Source organism: Salvelinus fontinalis, chromosome 6 (assembly GCF_029448725.1).
Source record: "Salvelinus fontinalis isolate EN_2023a chromosome 6, ASM2944872v1, whole genome shotgun sequence".
Lineage (NCBI taxonomy): Eukaryota > Metazoa > Chordata > Actinopteri > Salmoniformes > Salmonidae > Salvelinus > Salvelinus fontinalis.
In genome coordinates, this window is record NC_074670.1 from 27,080,108 (window position 1) to 27,102,262 (window position 22,155).

Below are 22,155 nucleotides of genomic sequence, written 5' to 3' on the forward strand. Positions count from 1 at the left end.
CTGTGAAGCAACACAAACATCGGCACACACACACTATAACATACGTACTATGAATACACATGGATTTAGTACTGTAGATATGTGGTAGTGGTGGAGTAGGGGCCTGAGGGCATAAAATTGTCCCTTTTCTAAATTAGCCATGGATGGAGATAGGGATTTGGACTTGTGGTTTTACTTAATTCTCCATACTGGCCAATGATTAGAATGGTGAATCTGATCCAACCATTAATTCATACATTGTTGTGCCCCTGGCCTGAGAAGCATTTTAGCCAGGTTGCCTGGGACAACAAAAAATACAAGTGTGTACTGGCTTCCCCACGCACGGCCACTGCATATGGCAGTAAAGTTCATGAAATGCTGTGCTATTATGCAGAATTGAAATTGTACAGCCTTTTAACTTGCAGGGATGGCCACTCTCAAATGTCTTAATCATAGGTTACTGCGACTTTCTCCGTTTCCTATTTCTATCATAAATATTAGCCACTATCAGTATCGACCATCAGTAGGCCTAATAACAACACATATTCAACTGCCAAATTACTGTTAGTTCCCTTTAGTTGGTATAGCCTACATAGCCTTTATATGACTCGTACATGCTTTCCTAACCCAAAAACAATTTCATTACATTGTTTTGTTTACCTTCATTTGCTTCCCCTGTAAACGCTGTCACGGCCATGTGGTTGTTGCTGCGGATCATTAGTAACTGTTGTTAATATTCAGAAAAAGACATGTAGGCTAATTAAATTGTTATGGAGCGGAGCATAGATCAAACAAACCATAACAGTTTGATCTCGATGCATTCCGCAATATTTAAGATACACCTATTTAAAGGGATGGTTTAAAATAAGGTACTGGAAACCCTGTTTAATGAAAACTCCATGAGAAAATCTGTTGGCCAGCAAGTGGGAGGGTTTTCAGCGGTTGAATTACATTTATTCAGAGCACTCAAGGGAACCATGCCTGCAAAGTCCGTTATGCAACTTCACAAGGTAAGTCTGAATACAAACTATTGAGAAGTGCTGTAACGATCGGCTAATGGAGGAGACCAAGGTGCAGCGTAGTAAGTGTTCATATTTTAATAGAATAAATAACCTGAACACTGAACAAAATAACAAAGAGCAAGAACGAAAAAACGAAACAGTTCTGTAAGGTGAAGACACACAAAACAGAAAACAACTACCCAGAAACACAGGTGGGAAAAGGCTACCTAAGTATGGTTCTCAATCAGAGACAACGATAGACAGCTGCCTCTGATTGAGAACCACACCCGGGCAAACACATAGAACTAGACAACATAGAACACAACATAGAATGCCCACCCCAACTCACGCCCTGCCCAAACCAAAATAGAGACATAAAAAAGGAACTAAGGTCAGGGCGTGACAATTGCATTGGAAAGGTGTGTATAAGTAAGGTGTAATTTCCTAAATCGGAAAACGGTTCCTATGCACATTAAGTAATGAGAGAAACAATGTTAATTCCACCCATTTACTAACATTAAAGTTGCTGAACAGGAACATTAAGCTGTTATGGCTCTTAGCTGAGTAAAACCAGACAAAACATCAACTGAAAATACACTGACCTGTCTGACACACCTTGTTCACCTGATTGTCATTATCTTAATGCCTTTACCACTGTTTCCTTAAAAATGAAGCATAAAACCTCCTGGTAAATGGGTAATGGATGAAGGATTTTCACACACTGGATAGTGAACTGTAATGTTTGATAGGATAGAGGACATCTCAAATTACGTAATGTGGAATATTTGGGAAATAGGATTCAGGAAGTAGCCCAATGGGCACACACTGCTTTAATAAATGTTGAGCCAATGTGGAATAGATGTTGAATTGATGATTTTACAGCTGAGTTTTCCTTCCTCACACTGACGCCTCCTGGCCAGTGTGTTTCCCAGCGTCAGTCATTACCACCCATCACACCACATACCGTTGAGTCCCTTTCCAACGGTAAGGAGTTAGCGTAGTGTGACATCTGACAGCGGGACGATACAAGAAGATCCAAAAAACACTGAGGGGTACCAGACGGGCTTACCAATTCCTCCTCAATACAAATTCACTATGGAGATCGCCTCATCCTCTACACTCTTAAAGAAAATGGTTCCAAAATTGGGTTTCGGCTGTCCCCATAGGAGAACCCATTTTGAACGTAAACTAAACCAGTACTGGCAGATGTCAACATCCACGTCCCAATACACAGGGCCAACGATTCGGGAGGACAGATTGATAGGCATGAAACCACAGGGTGCAGGAAAGCAGGTCGTCTGGCATCCTGGTCCCCAGGCGGGGATTCTCATCCTTGACCAGGAGATGGTGGGGTTATGAAGTTGGAGCCACGGGAGGCAGAGGATGACTTTATGTACAGGTGCGGTGGTGATGCGGAAGGGAAGGCTTTCCTGGTGCATGGGTCTCACAGTGAGGGTGAGTGGTGCTGTGATGTGTGTAATCGCGCAGGATTCCAAAGGTAGCATATCCAGGGTATGGACAGGAAAAGGAGAGGAGAGCGGGTAGGAAGGTAAGTTCAGGGAGGAGGCGAGGGCTTGGTCGATGAAGTTCCCAGCGGAACCGGAGTCCACTAGAGCTGTAGAAACGACACTTGAGGGACAGCCAGTGAAAAGGGTTTGGTGGAAAATTATGATAATGAAATACTCACACATACACTGGGAGATGGAAGGTCAGGGTCCCACTCCTCTGCTCTTAGTGGACCCCGGGTTGGGATGCATTGGACACCACTGAAGCTGGTGCCCCTCCTGGCTGCAATAGGGACAGAGTTCCAGCTGTCTCCAGTTATACCTCTCTTCTGCTGAGAGGTGTGTGGCTCCTACCGCCATGGGTTCAGGCTCCGCCTCAGGACAGCCAAAGGAGGGAGCCGAGTGGCGATGTGGACACTGGCGCTCACGAAGAAGGTTATCCAGATGGAGGGCTCCTGTCTGATAGAGAGAGCACTGGAGTAGGAACCATGGCATTTTGGAAGGGACAGTCGGACATCGCTGACCTGGGCGGACGGCTGGTTAGGCTGAGGGACTGGCTCACTGTGACAACCCATGTTAGGAGGCCCTCTGTCACAGGTATGGAGAACCTCGCTGGTGTTGTCGAGGTGGTGGAGAACGCGGAGGACCTCCTGGTCGTGGTGTAGGTGGAGTAGATGACCCTGTTCCTTGACTGTCTGGAAGATGGTGTTTTCTTCTGCTGCTTCCTATTTTTCCAGAATTCTGTAACGCATACGCAGAGAGTCAGGAAGCAGGTGCAGAAAATGAGTTTAATAATAAGAAACATGAAGATAAACAAAACAGGAGTAGCGTACTGAACGTAAACAAAACCAAAACTGTCTGAAGACTGAGGCTACTGATGGCTAAATAAAGGGCAAGTAATTAAGGTAATGATTAAGTCCAGGTGTGCATAACGAATGAGAGCAGGTGTGCGTAGGGCTGTGGCGGTCATGACATTTTGTCAGCCGGTAATTGTCAAGCAAATAACTGCTGGTCTCACGGTAATTGACTGTTAATTAACATAAACACGTTTAGCATCTCCTGGCTTCCACAAGCCACTGGTGCAGACCTTTGGAACACCTATGTTTTAAAAAGTCTAATAAATCCATGTAACATAACCTACACCATCCCAATAAATCCATTATTTAGGTCTAAAAAAACATGAAGAAAATGTAATCTATTTTAGAAGAACAGAATAGCATATTCTGAGTTGTCCATAATTAAGTTAGGCCCTGATCTGGCTATTACATATTACTGTGGACTACACTAGTTAATTTAGTAGACAAGATTTGCTTAGAATTCCATGGCATTATTTTATATTATTGTATAGTATGAAGAATACAATTGAACATAGCTGAATAAAATAGATAGGAATTTTTTTCTCCAAATGATTTGAGGGTGTGCTCACATGCGGCTATTCTGTGTTGAGCGGTTAACAGATAAACAGCTACTCCTATATGCTTAATTTAGAGTTATTTATAAAACTTTAGTTGTGATACAAATGTTGGACTATATGTTTAGATGTTTTAATACTTTCTAAGTTGCATGAAAGGCATGAGCTTTGCTTTGTTTTTTGCGCAGGCTGTACACACTTCATCAGTCTCATTCACAATTTGACAAGCACTTGATAATGCCTCAGATTTCCCGGCTGCATCCTTTGTGTGGCCGTAATGTCCTCTAAATAAATTTGCAGCCAGTGGCCTTTTCCCTTCTCCAGGCTGCATGCCGAAGCACCTCTCACTCACATGGCTCTCAGTCACGGGATCGGGTTTTTCTCACAGGCTACAAGTGAAGACAGACACATCCGGGACGCAACTGCGCGCGTCCTTATCAAATTCCGTGGGGCATATTGAAGATATTGAAGAACTGTCCACATTTACTTTTCGTCAGCCAACAAGACGAGTAGGCCTAATGAACAACAAAAGCACTAGCCTATGTCAATCTACTATCCCCCATAGTACAAAAGTTTACCTATTCTATTCTGTGGGAGAAATAAATATTCCAAACAGTCTGGGACAGTTGTGGGATGCGATAGACACCAAATTAATACAACCACAGAATTAAAACATGTGTTTTAAGCAATGAGCCTGACTCAACAGATGAGAATGTTTAGCTTAAAATGTTGATAAACTATTAGTCTTTTTCTTCACATTACAAGCGGAGCAATGGCACACGGCAGTAGGCTATTAGCGTGAATGTTCCAGGAAAACACAATTCTCAAAAGTGACCACAAATGCGATTATGCATATACAAGATGGCGCAGCAGTAGCACGTATGTGTTTGTCCTTGTCTTAACCCGTGTCTTATCCCATTTAAATAGCCGGTCTTCTTTGTATATATCTTTATCTCACTTTCTATCTACGAACTAAATATACTTTCCTGCAACCCAACTCACCCAATGTGGTACGGATCTGCTATTTTTATTCCTTATAACTGGAACTTCCATCAGGAGATGACATCAGAAGCCTCCTCCCTAAGTTTGTTTTATTCACTGCTTTAGCACACTCTGCCAACCCTGATGTCCTAGACATGTCTGAATCCTGGCTTAGGAAGGCCACCAAAAATTCTGACATTTCCATCCCCAAATACAACATTTTCCACCAAGATAGAACTGCCAAAGCGGGTGGAGTTGCAATCTACTGCAGAGATAGCCTGCAGAGTTCGGTCATGCTATCCAGGTCTATGCTCAAACAGTTCGAGCTTCTACTTTTAAAAATCCACCTTTCCAGAAATAAGTCTCTCACTGTTGCCGCTTGTTATAGACCCCCTTCACCCCCCAGCTGTGCCCTGGACCCCATATGTGAATTAATTGCCCCCCCCCCCCCCCCATTTATCTTCAGAGTTTGTACTGTTAAGTGACCTAAACTGGGATATGCTTAACGGCCATCCTACAATCTAAGCTAGATTCCCTCAATCTCACACAAATTATCAAGGAACCTACCAGGTACAACCCTAAATCACTAATCACGGGCACCCTCATAGATATCATCCTGACCAAGCTGACCTCTAAATACACCTCTGCTGTCTTCAACCAGGATCTCAGTGATCATTGCCTCATTGCCTGCGTGCGTAATGGGTCCGCGGTCAAACGACCACCCCTCATCACTGTCAAACGCGCCCTAAAACACTTCAGCGAGCAGGCCTTTCTAATCGACCTGTCCCGGGTATCCTGGAAGGATATTGACCTGATTCCGTCAGTAGACGATGCCTGGTTATTCTTTAAAAGTGCTATCCTCACCATCTGTCACACCCTGACCTTAGTGTTCCTTTTTTATGTCTCTATTTTGGTTTGGTCAGGGCGTGAGTTGGGGTGGGCATTCTATGTTTTGTGTTCTATGTTTTCTATTTCTGTGTGTTTGGCCGGGTGTGGTTCTCAATCAGAGGCAGCTGTCTATCGTTGTCTCTGATTGAGAACCATACTTACGTAGCCTTTTCCCACCTGTGTTTTGTGGGTAGCTGTTTTCTGTCTTTGTGCCTGTACCAGACAGGACTGTTTCGTTTCGTTTCATTCTCTTTGTTATTTTGTTTAGTGTTCTGTTTTAATAAATTAACATGAACACTTACCATGCTTCGCCTTGGTCCGATGATTCCTCATCTTCAGACGACGAACGTTACACCATCTTAATAAGCATTCCCCGTAAAAAAAAAAAAGTAAACTATGAACAGATATAGCTCTTGGTTCACTCCAGATTTGACTACCCTTGACCAGCACAAAAACATCCTGTGGTGTACTGCATTAGCATCGAATAGCCCCCGCAATATGCAACTTTTCAGGGAAGTTAGGAACCAATATACACAGGCAGTTAGGAAAGCAAAGGCTAGCTTTTTCAAACAGAAATTTGCATCCTGTAGCACAAACTCCAAAAAGTTCTGGGACACTGTAAAATCTATGGAGAATAAGAACACTTCCTCCCAGCTGCCCACTGCACTGAGGCTAGGAAACACTGTCACCACTGATAAATCTACAATAATTGATAATTTCAGTAAGCATTTTTCTACGGCTGGCCATGCTTTCCACCTGGCTACCCCTACCCCGGTCATCAGCTCTGTACCCCCCACAGTAACTTGCCCAAGCCTCCCCCATTTCTCCTTCACCTAAATCCAGAAAGCTGATGTTCTAAAAGAGCTGCAAAATCTGGACCCCTACAAATCAGCTGGGCTAGACAATCTGGACCCTCTCTTTCTAAAATTATCCGACACAATTGTTGCAACCCCTATTCAGCCTGTTCAACCTTTCTTTCGTGTCGTCTGAGATCCCTAAAGATTGGAAAGCTGCCGCTGTCATCCCCCTCTTGAAAGGGGGAGACACTCTAGACCCAAACTGTTACAGACCTATATCTATCCTATCCTGCCTTTCTAAAGTCTTCGAAAGCCAAGTTAACAAACAGATCACCGACCATTTCGAATCCCACTGTACCTTCCCACTGCTCAAGGTCCTAAACGATATCATAACCGCCATCGATAAAAGACAATACTGTGCAGCCGTCTTCATCAACCTGGCCAAGGCTTTCGACTCTGTCAATCATCGCATTCTTATTGGCAGACTCAACAGCCTTGGTTTCTCAAATGACTGTCTCGCCTGGTTCACCAGCTACTTCTCAGATAGAGTTCAGTGTGTCAAATCAGAGGGCCTGTTGTCCGGACCTCTGGCAGTCTCTACAGGGGTGCCACAGGGTTCAATTCTCGGGCCGACTCTTTTCTCTGTATACATCAATGATGTCGCTCTTGCTGCTGGTGATTCTCTGATCCACCTCTACGCAGACGACACCATTCTGTATACTTCTGGCCCTTCTTTGGACACTGTGTTAACAAACCTCCAGATGAGCTTCAATGCCATACAACACTCCTTCCGTGCCCTCCAACTGCTCTTCAATGCAAGTAAAACTAAATGCATGCTCTTCAACCGATCCTGCCCGCACCCTCCTGTCCGTCTAGCATCACTACTCTGGATGGTTCTGACTTAGAATATGTGGACAACTACAAATACCTAGGTGTCTGGTTAGACTGTAAACTCTCCTTCCAGACTCACATTAACTCACAGACTCACATTAACTCACTGTAAACTCTCCTTCCAGACTCACACCTCCAATCCAAAATTAAATCTAGAATCTTCCTATTTTGCAACAAAGCATCCTTCACTCATGCTGCCAAACATACCCTCGTAAAACTGACTAACCTACCGATCCTTGACTTTGGCGATGTAATTTACAAAATAGCCTCCAACACCCTACTCAGCAAATTGAATGTAGTCTATCACAGTGCCATCCGTTTTGTCACCAAAGCCCCATATTCTACCCATCACTGCAACCTGTATGCTCTCGTTGGCTGGCCCTCGCTTCATATTCATCGCCAAACCCACTGGCTCCAAGTCATCTATAAGTCTTTGCTAGGTAAAGCCCCGCCTTATCTCAGCTCACTGGTCACCATAGCAGCATCCACCCATAGCACGCGCTCCAGCAGGTATATTTCACTGGTCATCCCCAAAGCCCTCCTCTTTGGCCTCTTTTCCTTCTAGTTCTCTGCTGCCAATGACTGGAACGAATTGCAAAAATCACTGAAGCTGGAGTCTTTTATCTCCCTCACTAACTTTAAGCATCAGCTGTCAGAGCAGCTTACAGATCATTGTATCTGTACACAGCCCATCTGTAAATAGCCCACCCAACTACTCATCACCATATTGTTATTTTTGTTCTTCTCCTTTGCACCCCAGTATCTCTACTTGCATATTCATCTTCTGCACATCTATCACTCCCGTTTTTAATTGCTATATTGAAATTATTTTGCCACTATGGCCTATTTATTGCCTTACCTCGCCTTCTGGATGGTAACGGGGTGAACAGTCAGTGGCTCGGGTTGTTGTTGTCCTTGAGGATCTTTTTGGCCTTCCTGTGACATCAGGTGCTGTAGGTGTCCTGGAGGGCAGGTAGTTTGCCCCCGGTGATGCGTTGTGCAGACCGCACCACCCTCTGGAGAGCCTTGCGGTTGTGGGCAGTGCAGTTGACGTACCAGGCGGTGATACAGGCCGACAGGCCACCCTTTGCCTTGATGACAGCTTTGCACACTGTTGGCATTCTCTCAATTGGGCATATATAAAAGTTTGTGAGGGTTTTAGGTGACAAGCCTAATTTCATGAGTCCCCTGAGGTTGAAGTGGCGCTGCTGCGCCTTCTTCTCCACACTGTCTGTGTGGGTGGACTATTTCTTCAACCTCATGGCTTGGTTTTTGCTCTGACATGCACTGTCAACTGTGGGACCTTATATTGACAGGTGTGTGCCTTTCCAAATCATGTCCAAACAATTGAACTTACCACAGGTGGACTCCAATCAAGTTGTAGAAACATCTCAAGGATGATCAATGGAAGCAGAATGCACCTGAGGTCAATTTCGAGTCTCACAGCAAAGTGTCTGAATACTTATGTAAATAAGGTATTTCTGTTTGTTTTTTTAATAGATTTGCAAACATTTCTACAAATCTGTTTTTGCTTTGTAATTATGGGGTATTGTGTGTAGATTGATGAGGAAAACAATTAATTTAATCTGTTTTAGAATAAGGCTGTAACGTAACAAAATGTAGGAAAAGTCAAGAGGGCTGAATACTTTCCGAATGCACTGTATCTGAACTAACATCTGTCTGAATTTCTGTCGTTGTCCATTTTGAAAGTCCTGAAAGAATAGGCCTACCTCCTCGCAGCTCGTTTGTTTGCACTTGCTTATACTTACCTCAGCTTATACTATAGGGCTAAGTGTTAATGATATAAGAACAAACATGATGAATTTACTGAACATAAACTTAATATTGTTTGTGTATGGTTCAAAAGTTAAAACTCATGTTGGCGTTCATTATTATTGAAGGAGAATGCGGTTCTTATCCACTTACACAAAACCACAAGGAGTCAGTAGAAACCACATTTGTTTAAGCAAGTCAGCCCAAATCAGCTTTAGTTTTAAAAAGGCAGCAATGAGGCTGAATAAACTGCTTCGCTGCCAGACGAGGCTCCGCTGATAACCAGGTGTAGCGGTGGTAAGGATTCATTCCATGGTGCTGAAAGGAAAGCTCCGCTGTTGGTACAGCTTTATGTAGGCCATAACCGTTTGTGGGCACCGTTTGTCACCATTATAATGCAATTCGTGTATTGTTCAGTGTTGTGTTGTGCAGTGGCTTTGCTGGCATGCAGCTAGAAAAAAATTGTTGAGTTTGCCCCACCAAGATTTGTATGCTAAAATTGCCACTGACTGCAATGTGTACAATTTTATTTGGGCTGTTGCTACTCCTCGTCTGTGCACCCCTTTGCTGACAATCAGTTGCACAACAGATGTTGTACTGTTTTTAGAGGCTGTCTTAAAATAGCAAGCATGAACACCCTATCTCAGTAGCTCTTTGTGTGTGCAATTGAATCATCTGGCATCATAACTTTCAACATAATTTTTTCACCTTGCCATTGTCACTTCATTCCAGTAGAACATAAATGAAACATTTCCATGGAAGTTGGCGTCACTCAAAATAAATTGGATTGCAGCTTCACTACCGGTCAAAAGTGTTAGAACACCTACTCATTCAAGGGTTTTTCTTTATTTGTACTATTTTCTATATTGTAGAATGATAGTGAAGACACCCATAGAATCATGTAGTAACCAATTTTTAAAAAATTGGCAAATCAAAATATATTTCATATTTGAGATTCTTCAAATAGCCACCCTTTGCCTTGATGACAGCTTTGCTAACTCTTGGCATTCTCCCAACCAGCTTCATGAGATAGTCACCTGGTATGCAGGTGTGTCTTGTTAAAAATAAATTTGTGGAAATTCTTTCTTTCTTAATGCGTTTGAGCCAATCAGTTGAGTTGTGATAAGGTAGAGGGGGGATACAGAAGATAGCCCTATTTGTGCTTGTTTATAAAGTGTTGGTCACATTTCTCATGAGTAGACATTTCCATACGCACAAAAAGCTTTTTTCACTTCAATTTTGTGCACGAATTTGTTTACATCCCTGTTAGTGAGCATTTCTCCTTTGCCCAAATTATCCATACACCTGTCAGTTGTTGCATATCAAGAAGATGATTCAAAGCATGATCATTACACAGGTGCACCTTGTGCTGGGGACAATATACGGCCACTCTAAAATGTGACGTTTTGTCACACAACACAAGGCCTCAGATGTCTCAAGTTTTGAAGGAGTGTGCAATTGGCATGCCAACTGTAGGAATGTCCACCAGAGCTTTTGCCAGAGAATTGAATGTTAATTTGTCTAGCATAAGCCACCTGCAACATTGTTTTAGATAATTTGGCAGTACATCGAACCAGCCTCACAACTGCAGACCACGTGTAACAACGGCAGCCCAGGACATCCACATCCAGCTTCTTCATCTGCGGGATTGTCTGAGACCAGCCACCTGGACAGCTGGTGAAACTGAGGAGTATTTCTGTCTGTAATAAAGCCCTTTTGTGGGGAAGTACTCAGTCTGATTGGCTGGAGGGCATGGGCCCACCCACTTGGGAGGCAGTCCCACCCACTGGGGAGCCAGGCCCAGCCAATAAGACTGAGTTTTTAGAGGGAGACAGAGAGAACATGCTGATTCTGTTGCATGAATGTAAGATCATAGTTTGGGGGTGCTGTCTTTTTTAAATTTTATATATATATATATATATATATCGTTTTTTTGTAGGGGGGGTGCAGAACAAAATTTTTGCCCGTGCTATATCTGTCAGCTAATACAACACTATTACAGCACTATGCCAGCTAATACAGCACTATACACAGCCCAGTGCACTACTTTTGTCAGAAAAATACATTAAAAAAAAATATATTATTTCAAAAAAAAATTCATTCGATTTTTCAGGAGGTGCTGCAGCACGGTCAACACCCCTACTTCTCGCGACTATGCGTAAGATTCACCATAATGGGTATCTGTTTGAACAGATATACACTCCATGCAATATATACACTTGCACTATCAGTCAAAAAAAATCTGTATCTATATAGCTGCAAATATTAACAAAGCAGGCCAATTACCTAAATAGCAAAAAACTTGACTTAATAGTGGGTTAATTGGAAGGGTATTCCTTTACTTATTACTGTAGGTAATTTGTAACTAAATATCTGCACATAAATTAACTATTATTTACAATTTGAGTGGAAATAGGATCAAAAATGTATTGATAAATAAAACACTGTAAAATCTAATTTAACCAAAAGTGTACTTAAAACAAATATCCAAAGTTATCTATGAATGTATCTCTTATGTGTTTTATTGTATCTCAGAGATGAAGTAATATAACAATTATTTGTGTTTCTTATAACAAAATAATTAGATTTCTCGGGAAATTGTCTTTGCTCTGTGCATATCTTTCTTTTACATAATCTATTATATATTTGACATATTTTGAAGCAATTTACACCAAAAGTAAGGTAAGAGACAAAAATCACTCTAAAAAATAATATGGGCATTTGTTGTCTAGATGTTTTGGGGATTTTATACATCTTCATTTGCCATAGTAGTTTTTATTTTGATAGGAATCGTCTCATGACTGACCAACAGTGTCTCCTCTTACACTGTGGTCCATGTTCCGTGTCCCCTTACTGTGTCTTTGCCTAAAAAAGTGTTCACAAAGTTATGTTTTCTGTTCTTTACTTCATTTGTTCTTGTGCTCTAAAGGACTGCAGTTTGATTTGATCTCTTCTGTGCTATTAACCCCACTACTCAGATTTCCAGTGTTACTGATGCCATGTCTATACTCACAGATCCAAGAGAGCTCTCCATATCTATGTTTCATAACCCTATATTCAATGGAATGGCTATTCTGTGGTACCAGTCCCTGTCTTTCATTTTGTTTCAACCAGCTGTTAAATAGTTATAATTCTGTACTGTTAAAATTAATAGATGGGAATATATTTACCACTTTAGGGCTTTCTGAAAATATATGTCCCTCATTTAAACGTCATAGCATGTTTTTTGTTATGTTGTTCTTTAGTTGCCTGGTTGTACTATGCAGCACTATCAATAAAGATTGAAAGTTAAATATCACTCGTATTAGCTTTATGCATTAAAATGTATTGAGGAATTCACAATAGTATCATCATTTTAACTTGGTTTCTCTTAAAATGATGATGGGCAATACATATTATTTGTACCCTTGATTCAAAAAAAGACTATACAATCAATATAATTAGAAAAAGGATCAGTGTAGTTATCCTCACAAGGGTAGGCTGCTAGAGTATTGAAATAATACCAATATTTCTTTCCCTATCTTTTGAGACTTGTTAAACAAAATCTCTTTCTCTGAGCAATTGTATTACTATAAAATAATATAATTTACTAATATTTGAAACATGCAATAGGAAGTTCACATTTTTCTGCCTTAAAATTAAATCTAAAAAGGTATTTCATTCGTATCTAGAAGCACACCTGGTTGTTTTCCTACAGATCTACACAACCTACTCCACATTTTCAAAGTGAAAAAAGTTATAGAAATGTTTCAAAACAAAATAAACTGAATGATCATAATTGGATAAGTCTCCTCCGACCTTAGTTCGTCGAAAGGAGTGGACCAAGGCGCAGCGTGAATTGAGTTCCACATACTTTATTACAAAGTGAAACTTAACAAAAACAACAAAGAATAAACGAACGTCCAGTACAGCGCGCGCTTGGGCACTAACTGAAAACAAAACAATATCCCACAAACGCAGGTGGGAAAAGGACCACATTAAGTATGATCCCCAATTAGAGGCAACGATCATCAGCTGCCTCCAATTGGGAACCATACTCACACCAACATAGAAATACAAAAACTAGAACACCCCCTAGTCACGCTCTAACCTATTGCACCATAGAGAACCCCGAGGGCTCTCTATGGTCAGGGCGCGACAGTACTCCGACCGCAAAACCTGAACCTGGATGGGGAGGGTTAGGGTGGGCAACTAGCATCGGTGGCGGCTCCGGTGTAGGACGTAGCCCCCGCTCAGATCGGACTGAGCACCGGAGCAGAGGAAGGCTCCAGTCATGGAGCGGGACTGGACGCCGTGCCTGGACTGGGCACCGGCGCAGGAAGCTCCGGGCCGTGGACCGTCACTGGAGGCTCCGGACCGTTGACCGTCACTGGAGGCTCCGGACCGTTGACCGTCACTGGAAGCTCCGGACCGTTGACCGTCACTGGAAGCTCCGGACCGTTGATATTTGTTTTATTAAACTGCAAATAAATGCCATTAAATTCTATTGTGTTGTGTAATTGGTTTCATAACATTTAAATTAATAAAAAAGGTGTAATTTTGCATTCACCAAATCTATAATCAGATTATGATTATAGATGCAGATTATAGATGCTCCCCATCATACAGGGATGGGGAGTAGCTCATGAGACTGTGGCGCGCACTCAGAGAGAATTAAACTGATGCAATTAATGGTTTTAGACACGAGGGAGTTATTTCAATTCATTTGTACAATGCTGGTTGTACAAAAAGACCAGGCTACAAAATATTGTATGTGCTATAGGTAGCAGATAAAAGCTTTCCCTGTAGGGAGATTCGCTCGATAAACGGTATCGACGTCTCACCCATCGATCAATGTCTTAACCGCTAAAACATGTTATACTATCACACATTTACACAAACGTGTTGTACTTGCCGAGTTTAAAAATAATAATTTCAGAATAGACAATGTGTGCACATCCAGGCGCCCATTTTCAAGAGTTTACTCTTTCACACAAAGTGTGCAATAGTCTCTTCCAAGATCTTCAGCCAAACGCCTGTACCCGAGAATCAGTGAAAATTACAGTCACAGTCACATCTATCTTTCCTTACTCTCATAGGATCTTACCAAAATCCTCTTCATGTAAACTGATGGTTGAGACAGGGGAGAGGGAATCCCAAAATATTCTACCGCATAGCGTGCGCTCTCTCTCTCTCCCTCTCTCTCTCTCTCTCTCTCTCTCTCTCTCTCTCTCTCTCTCTCTCTCTCTCTCTCTCTCTCTCTCTCTCTCTCTCTCTCTCTCTCTCTCTCTCTCTCTCTCTCTCTCTCTCTCTCTCTCTCTCAATTAAATTCAAGTCAATTCAGTGGGTTTTATTGTACATTACCAAAGCAAGTGAAATAGATAATAAGCAAAAGTGAAATAAACAAAGTATAATGAACAGTTAACATTACAATCACAAAAGATCCAAAGTAATAGAGTCATATCAAATGTCATATTATGGCTATATACAGTGTTGTAACGATGTGCAAATAGTTAAAGTATAAACAGGAAAATAAATGAAAATAAATATGTCTATCTCTCTTTCTCTCTCTCTTTCTCTTTCTCTCTCTCTGTCTCTCTCTCTTTTTCTCTCTCACGCTCTCTCTCACGCTCTCGCTCTCTCTCTCCACATGCCAAACTGCAGATATTAAATGCGTGGCCGTGATTCCTCCTCTCTTCCAGGACCTCTCCTCAACATCATAGCAAAGAGAGAGTCGTGGTAAAATTTGAGAAAACGTGAGAAGAAAATTTTAACTGCAGCTGTTGGGGCTGATCTGGCGTAAAGGACAAGTCGAGCCACTACCAGGTAAAGAAACTGTGCTGTTGTAAGAGAGGAATAGGTTTCTCGAACAACAAGACAGGGGTCAGGACTGCAAGGTGTGCCCAATGTTACTCACGGGGCTTAGCCAAATGCGTGCGTAAATGTACCCATACAGTGCGTCTCCATCATACATGGGCATGAATAAAAACAAATCATTATTATATTATTCGACCTACCCAACTGCAATAGTTATCAATTGCAGTTGGAGTAATGCAAATGTAAAAGTAAAATAAAGTCAGTATCAAAATGTGCTATAAATTTTTCATATTTCTTTTCAAACATTGGAAATTACAACTGTTGGTAAAAATATTATCCATGATATTCCAATAAAACACATCTAATTGGTGTTTATTTATTAAGGCTTGGTTAATTGGACATCATGTACTTGAAGATGGCGCAGTGTCTGTATGACCGTTCATCCTCTACGGATTGTGGTGTAATAATTTCGCCTATTAGAGGTTGCAGACAAGGAATGAAATTTGATTTTTTAAATATATATTGCTTGAGTTTGGTCGGTTCTGAAACCAATGAGGCATAAACAGACCCAGTGTGAAGGGCTGCGCACACTGTCTATTTCAGTCATTTTATGACATGATAAATGTATCATCCCTTTTGGCTTTAGATTGACATTTGTTTTACATGCCAATGTTGCATCTCATTCAATATTATACAGATTTTTACCTTTGACCTTGACAATATCAGACATATAAAAGTGTAGCTCTTGTATACAAGCATCTCTAAAACGTGTCTGTAAAAAGTGGCATAGTGACATTCCTGGCTAGTGATTACACTTTCTGCCTGACTACAGTACTTTATTGATTTAATTATGATATTCTATGTATTTCTTTTCACTGACTGTCAATCATTAAAGGGACAATCAGCAGTAGAAACTACAACAAAGCACACTCTCCATAGCTGTTTTAGTAAAAAGCTGAGGTATGGGGCTAGAGAAATGTAACATCAAAATACAATAATCATAAACAGAGCTATGGATGCAAGGACTGACCATCCATGATACAATCATTATAATTTTAACCATGTTTTGAGGCTTTATAGTGTTTGTTTACATTTACTTTGTTTACTTTGAAAAACATTGAAGTAAAACAAGCTTATTTTTTAGGTTCTGATGGTGTACAACAGTTGAACTTAGCTTATGAGGCATTTTTAAGTTATATTCTGTGTGTACATCAATGTGTACATATCATTCATTTAGTGCAAATAAATGTATGTAAGAACTACTGATTGCCCCTTTAAGATGTAATAGTGATGTGGCTCATAAATGTGTGTTTTGGTCTTTGACAAGGTTATCAATCATATTTGTAAATGTCCAATAGCGATATCTGAATTTATAATTTATCTGTGTTACTCTGCAGGGAAAACTCACAGACTGCGCCCCCATAAGGGGTTGAATGTCAATTGTTATTATAGGGCATTCAACCACTTTATTAGAGAGCAATATGCTGCTTTTCCGTCCTGATTTTGAGCATGCTTTCTGAAGACCGGCACACCTAAACAAGAATTGACACATAGTTCAACTTTCCTATTGATTCTCCCTCCAGAGCATGGCAAGTCCTCTAGAAAAGGTGAAGGCCATCGAGGCTGTGATGGAGAGTTTTGAGCGAGGCGCTGAGGTGTTGGCCAGCGCAGTAGGGGAGCTCTTCCCTCTCTGTGTGGCAGCCGGCCCTGTCCTACAACTAGCCCTGGACAACGTGCAAAGCAAAGAGGTCTTCTATGTCAAAGAGCAGTTCCAGGCCGTGGGGAACAAGTTGGACGTACTGTCCACCCAGCTGAAGGACATTGACTGTGAGATTAAGAAGGGCTGGCTGGATTCCCAGTACTTCTCGGCGGAGGAGAACATCAGGAACCAGTTCCGGAAGTACATGCACATTCTGGAAGCCAAGCCACAGTTTCAGGAAGTCAAGAGGAAGCTGTTTCTGGAGCACTTCTCCAAGACCGGAGGGGAGAAGAACCTGTATGTGCTGTATGATGCTCTGATGGGCACCAACAGCTTTGGGGAGTCCATCTTGGAGGTGGTGGAGATGTAAAGTGTTCTTAACCATGCTAAATGGACCTTTATACAGCTGGGGAGCATGGTGTTTGTTGAGTGTTTTAGTTCAAGAACACTTGTGTTATCAATTTGAACTGCTAACTTGTGATTATGGGAAATAGGATGACTACTTTTATTGTTATTCATAACAACTGAGTGGTTGGTTCTTCATCTGTCTCAGGTATGAGGCAGGAAACAGGCGCCTACTGGAGGACATCTGTGTGAGGATGAAGGAGCTCTTCTGCCTGGGCCTGATTGCCCTGCTGGGCCACTGTGCCCTCACCAAGGGCCCATGTGAGGAAACCATCCGCAACTGGAGAAGCAAAATCAAGGATGTGGAATTAAAGATGAAGGCATGCATCGAGGCCTGCGTAGCAGCCTTCCCTGAACAGGCCTACCTTGACGCCCAGCGTCTTCTCCAGGAAAAATAAAAAAGGAATCTTCAGGACACTGCTCAGGAAGTACAGGAATTCCTCACCGGGAAGTACGACTGGGTGAGCTGGTCGGTCCGAGTGGTCAACCACTCTGGCAGCAGCTATCGGAACTGGCGTGCCGGGGACCACTTCCAACACATGGCCGGTCAGAACTGGTTTGACGTGCTGCAGGTGAACGATACCAACCTGGTGGTTTCCTACAGCACCAGTCCCCAACCAGTGCCCCGCGACTGTATCCGGCAACTGATGGAGGGCCCGGGGAAGAAGGGTGATGCCCAGGCCGTGGTGGAGGTCCTGGAGAAGCAGCTGGCAGGGTTCGTAGTGCATGCTGTCAGTCACCACATGGAGAGCGAGGCCACCTGGAGCTTCCCTGAGGACTGCCACTACTGGGAGAGGCACAAGAACGTGGCGCTGTGCGTACATTCAGAGTGATGCGGATAGAGGTGCAACAAGTCAGACAAATAGGGACAATTCATGTAGTCAACCTGAAGGGTTATTCTAAATTCTGAATTGACCGACTCAAAGAGGATGTGTGGGGAATTATAGTAAATGGTGATGAGGTTTTGTCCTAGCCATTACATAATAAATTGCACTGTGTACAGCAAGTAGCTTTGGTTGCAATTAGATTCACTGTATAGAAATCTGAATGTATTGCTAATTGGAGGCAGTGTTACAATAGTCCAGTGTTCGCAGAGTACTTAATGAACTGTATATGCATTTTATTATAAGTGACTAACCCCTACCATAACTTATGACCACATTTTACTCAATACTCTCTCGTAGTTAAATAGCTTAACTCAATGCATCTTACCCTACTGCCAAATAGGAATAACCTTGCTGCCCACAATTCCACAGAGATGATTTTGCTGAGATTGCAACTCGTGAGCTGTGCTCTCATTTTGTCTCTCTACGACACAGGCTGGCCTACATTACAATGAAAGAGAGCATGGAAGCTATTTTGCCATCCGTGAAAACAACTTGGCAGTGTTCTCTACTGTGCCTTGTCTTCACAATACACTCAAATCCTTGCTTCTGAACCCATAGCAGGCATGCTGCAGTAACATAACTTTAAGGGTATTACCTCCTGAGCTGTGCCTGTTTGTGAACACATTATTTATGGCAGTTGGTACAGCATGGATGTGAAGTGATGTTTAATTGACTAATCTTTCTAATTCCTACTAATTCAGTCATAATAAAAACAACCTTTGGCATTATGCTTTGAAATCAGCTGTTATTAGATGTATATATGTGTGTCTTGCCTGTCTTGTGTAAACATGTTGACGTCTATTGCCATTAAAGCAAGCTAGTGCACCCGCACTCACTGGGGCCCCTACTAATTGAATTGCTATTTGCACATAAGTCAGCGTTTCCTGTCCACAACTTTGGTTTGATAGTCTATGAATAACCTTTGGCTGCGCTAATATCCTGAAGACGAGCTCCAAAGTGCTTGGATCAGCATGATGGAATCACACATTATCGGTGTTGGAGGTGGAGAGCGGTAGAAACGGCCATCGTTTCTTGGCCGGTGGAGTAGCTATACGGTTCTGCCAGGGCTTTAGCCTCAGTGCTACACTATCGGAAATCAAGCCTGTCAACATTGATTGAGCGCAGTCTGTAACATACAGTGCAGTAGGAAATAGACCTTTTTTAATCATCCTCTTGTCTTCCATGCATCCTCTCTTAATGTGTCTAAGGGATGTGTGAGGAAAACAAGGGTTAGGAGATTTCTTGTTGTTTACTAGGGTGACATAATAGGGTAACATTGCTCCTCTCTGAAGGTTGAGTTTCATAGTCAAGGGTATGAGTTCCATAAGAAGGGTCTCCTTGATCATACATTTACCACCATTGAAAAACAGGTGGTGTTGAAAAGAGATAGAATGCTGCAGACCGATGGGTGTGTCAAATATTCACCATTAAAGAGCACTTCTCTTCAAACACACCATAAAACCTGTCCTGCAGACCACTGGTGAAATGCATCATCACAACAGGATAAACAATGCCATAAAGTTGAATTTGCCAACTTCGCCAACTTTCTCCCAGGAGAACAGGAAATTGGGGTTAACAGGGCATCCCTGGACTTCATTTTGCTCTTCATGCAGCCTAGCATAGTATGCTCTAGTATAGTATATAAGTATGGAAATAATTGCAACGTCTCAATTCATAGGCTGAGGGGGTTTATGTTTTTCTTTTTTTAAATACAGGATTGGAGCCATGTTGTCCCTCTCCATGGTCTGTTTATCACTGTAGGTTGGTGGTTAGTTCAGCTCTTATTACATAAACCATACAGCATAAGCCCATGGAACGTCTTGTATTCATTAGTGGTTCTGTGGGCTTTTCCTGGGTGACTTCTATTGATCCATGGAGCTCTACTCCTGCATAAAGAGCCTTCCCTGTGATAGCACATCAATTCCAACTGCCAATATGGAACGATCAAAGCTTCTGCTTGCTAGCCTGATCTATTGAGGGAGTCTGCTTTGTGGGGAAGGAGTCAAGGCTACCTTGTTCATCTGGATAAAAATATTATCTGAATGAGAAATGTTGTATGGTGACATGGAGTAGGTGCTACTCTGAAGACAGAGGGCGCTATCACCAAACAGATCAACAGGCTTCTCATTGGTCTTCTCAAAGACTCCCTCAGAATGACAGATTTTGTATGTTGATTCTCCACAATCTGCAGCTGTCTCAAAGCAGTTAGAGATTAACATTTGAGGGTTTTTACCACATATTGTGCATGACCATGTTTGATTTGTTTATACCAGATTATTTGCAATACGTGCTAAAATGTTAAGCTTTTCAAAACCTTAAAAAAATACTATTCTGAAAATATTTTCCAAAAGTCCTTAATTTTTACTTTCACTTTCATAAAGTACTCAAAGATTCCCATGATTCAACAGGAGTACATGTAGTGGCACTGTTGAATGTCAGAGTATTGATCCCTGTCTTCCATCTCCAAATCTCCCCTAGATACAGATGAAATAGAAAAGAAGCGACGGCTGACATTTCCATTGGAATCTATGTCTATACACTTCCAGTCTGTGACAATCAGCATTAAGGAGACAGGACACGAAATCAATCATGTTGTTTGCACAGAATGGCTGAGCCCCCTAATGTTAGGAGACATTAATGAACAATCAGCAACAGGTTTGTTGGATTTAATATTTTAACCTGCTCAGGAATTCTAATAAACCCTATCTAGTAGATCCAAAAGCCTGCTTAGAGACATGTTCTTCTCCTACTAGCCACGTTTACCCGTCTTCAGGAAGAGATCGCAGCTAATATCAATATTTCATAAACAAATGAGTGATTTGATGGAGGGCAGCATCAGAGTGGCCCTGGAGGGTCTGGATCAATGGCAGGATGGCTCTGCCTGGCTGTCTCTGCCAATCTCAGCCCAGGATAATGTTATTACCCATCAGTCCGAGTGGACCATCGACCAGACCGCTGCTCTTTTAGAGGGCTAATCTGATAAAAAGCATTAAAACATTTGTTCAGTGACACACAGCAGCAGGTGCAGCCCAGCACTCAGGATCAACTCTGTAAAAAGTCTCTCTGTTGGCTGGAGGATCTGCATTTAGAGTTTGGGGCTGTAGTCAGCTACACACTTCTCTAGGAGTAGTGGTATATGAGACTTTGAAATAGTGTATGGAATGTTTGTAGAACACATCTTTATGGTGAAAAACCATGGGAAAGTGTTTCCAGTGAATACAAAACATGTGTTTTTGCCATCTGCACTGCCTCAAACAGTTCCCTCATGTTGGGCAACACTTCCGGTCTCCCCTCGAGCTCTCAGTGGCCTCCCTTTAAGGCCCCATGAAGTTTGTGTTTGCAGTATAGACTGGATTTCCCCCAGCCAAATTCTTCTCCTCATAGCTGTTCATACATCACATCAGAATCTCTATGCCCCTCTCTCTCTCTCTCTCTCTCTCTCTCTCTCTGCCCTCTCTCTCTCAATTCAATTTAATTCAAGGGCTTTATTGGCATGGGAAACACATAACATTGCCAAAGCAAGTGAAGTAGATAATCGCTCTCTCGCTCTCGCTCTCTTTCTCTCGCTCTCTTTTCTCTTTCTCTCGCTCTCTTTCTCTCTCTGTCTCTCTCTCTCTCAATTCAATTCAATTCAATTCGTTTTATTGGCATGACGTAACAATGTACATATTGCCAAAGCTATTTTGGATATTTACAATATAAAAATAAATAAAAATGAGAATCACAATTGTCAACGGGACAACAGTAACAACAATACCCAAGGGTCAAAATAACCATACATTGGACAATAACAATAAGCATACAGTAGAGTACATTTGCAGGTTGATTGGTCTATCAGACACTGTCCCTCAACTTATGGCAGGCAGCAATGTAGTGCGCTGCCAACCCACAGCTCTCTACGTCCTCCCCCAACAGGATGGGTAGCCTATCCTTGTCTGAGAGGTCTTTAAGACCTTGAATAAGGGTTTTCAAATTTGGGAAAATGACACTCTCTAATTGTTTTATATTTTATACATTTTGTCAGGAAATGCAGCTCCGTCTCAGGTCTCTCTCTCTCTCTCTCTCTCTCTCTCTCTCTCTCTCTCTCTCTCTCCCTCTCTCTCTCTCCCTCTCTCTCTCTCTATCTCGGAGATAAGAGCCAG

The 22,155-nt window shown here is 42.1% G+C and overlaps 1 pseudogene; it reads left to right on the forward strand.

The window, feature by feature from the left end:
- The first annotated feature begins 14,863 nt into the window (after positions 1-14,863).
- On the forward strand, positions 14,864-18,844 carry LOC129857509 (protein rapunzel-like; annotated as a pseudogene).
- The last annotated feature ends 3,311 nt before the right edge of the window (positions 18,845-22,155 follow it).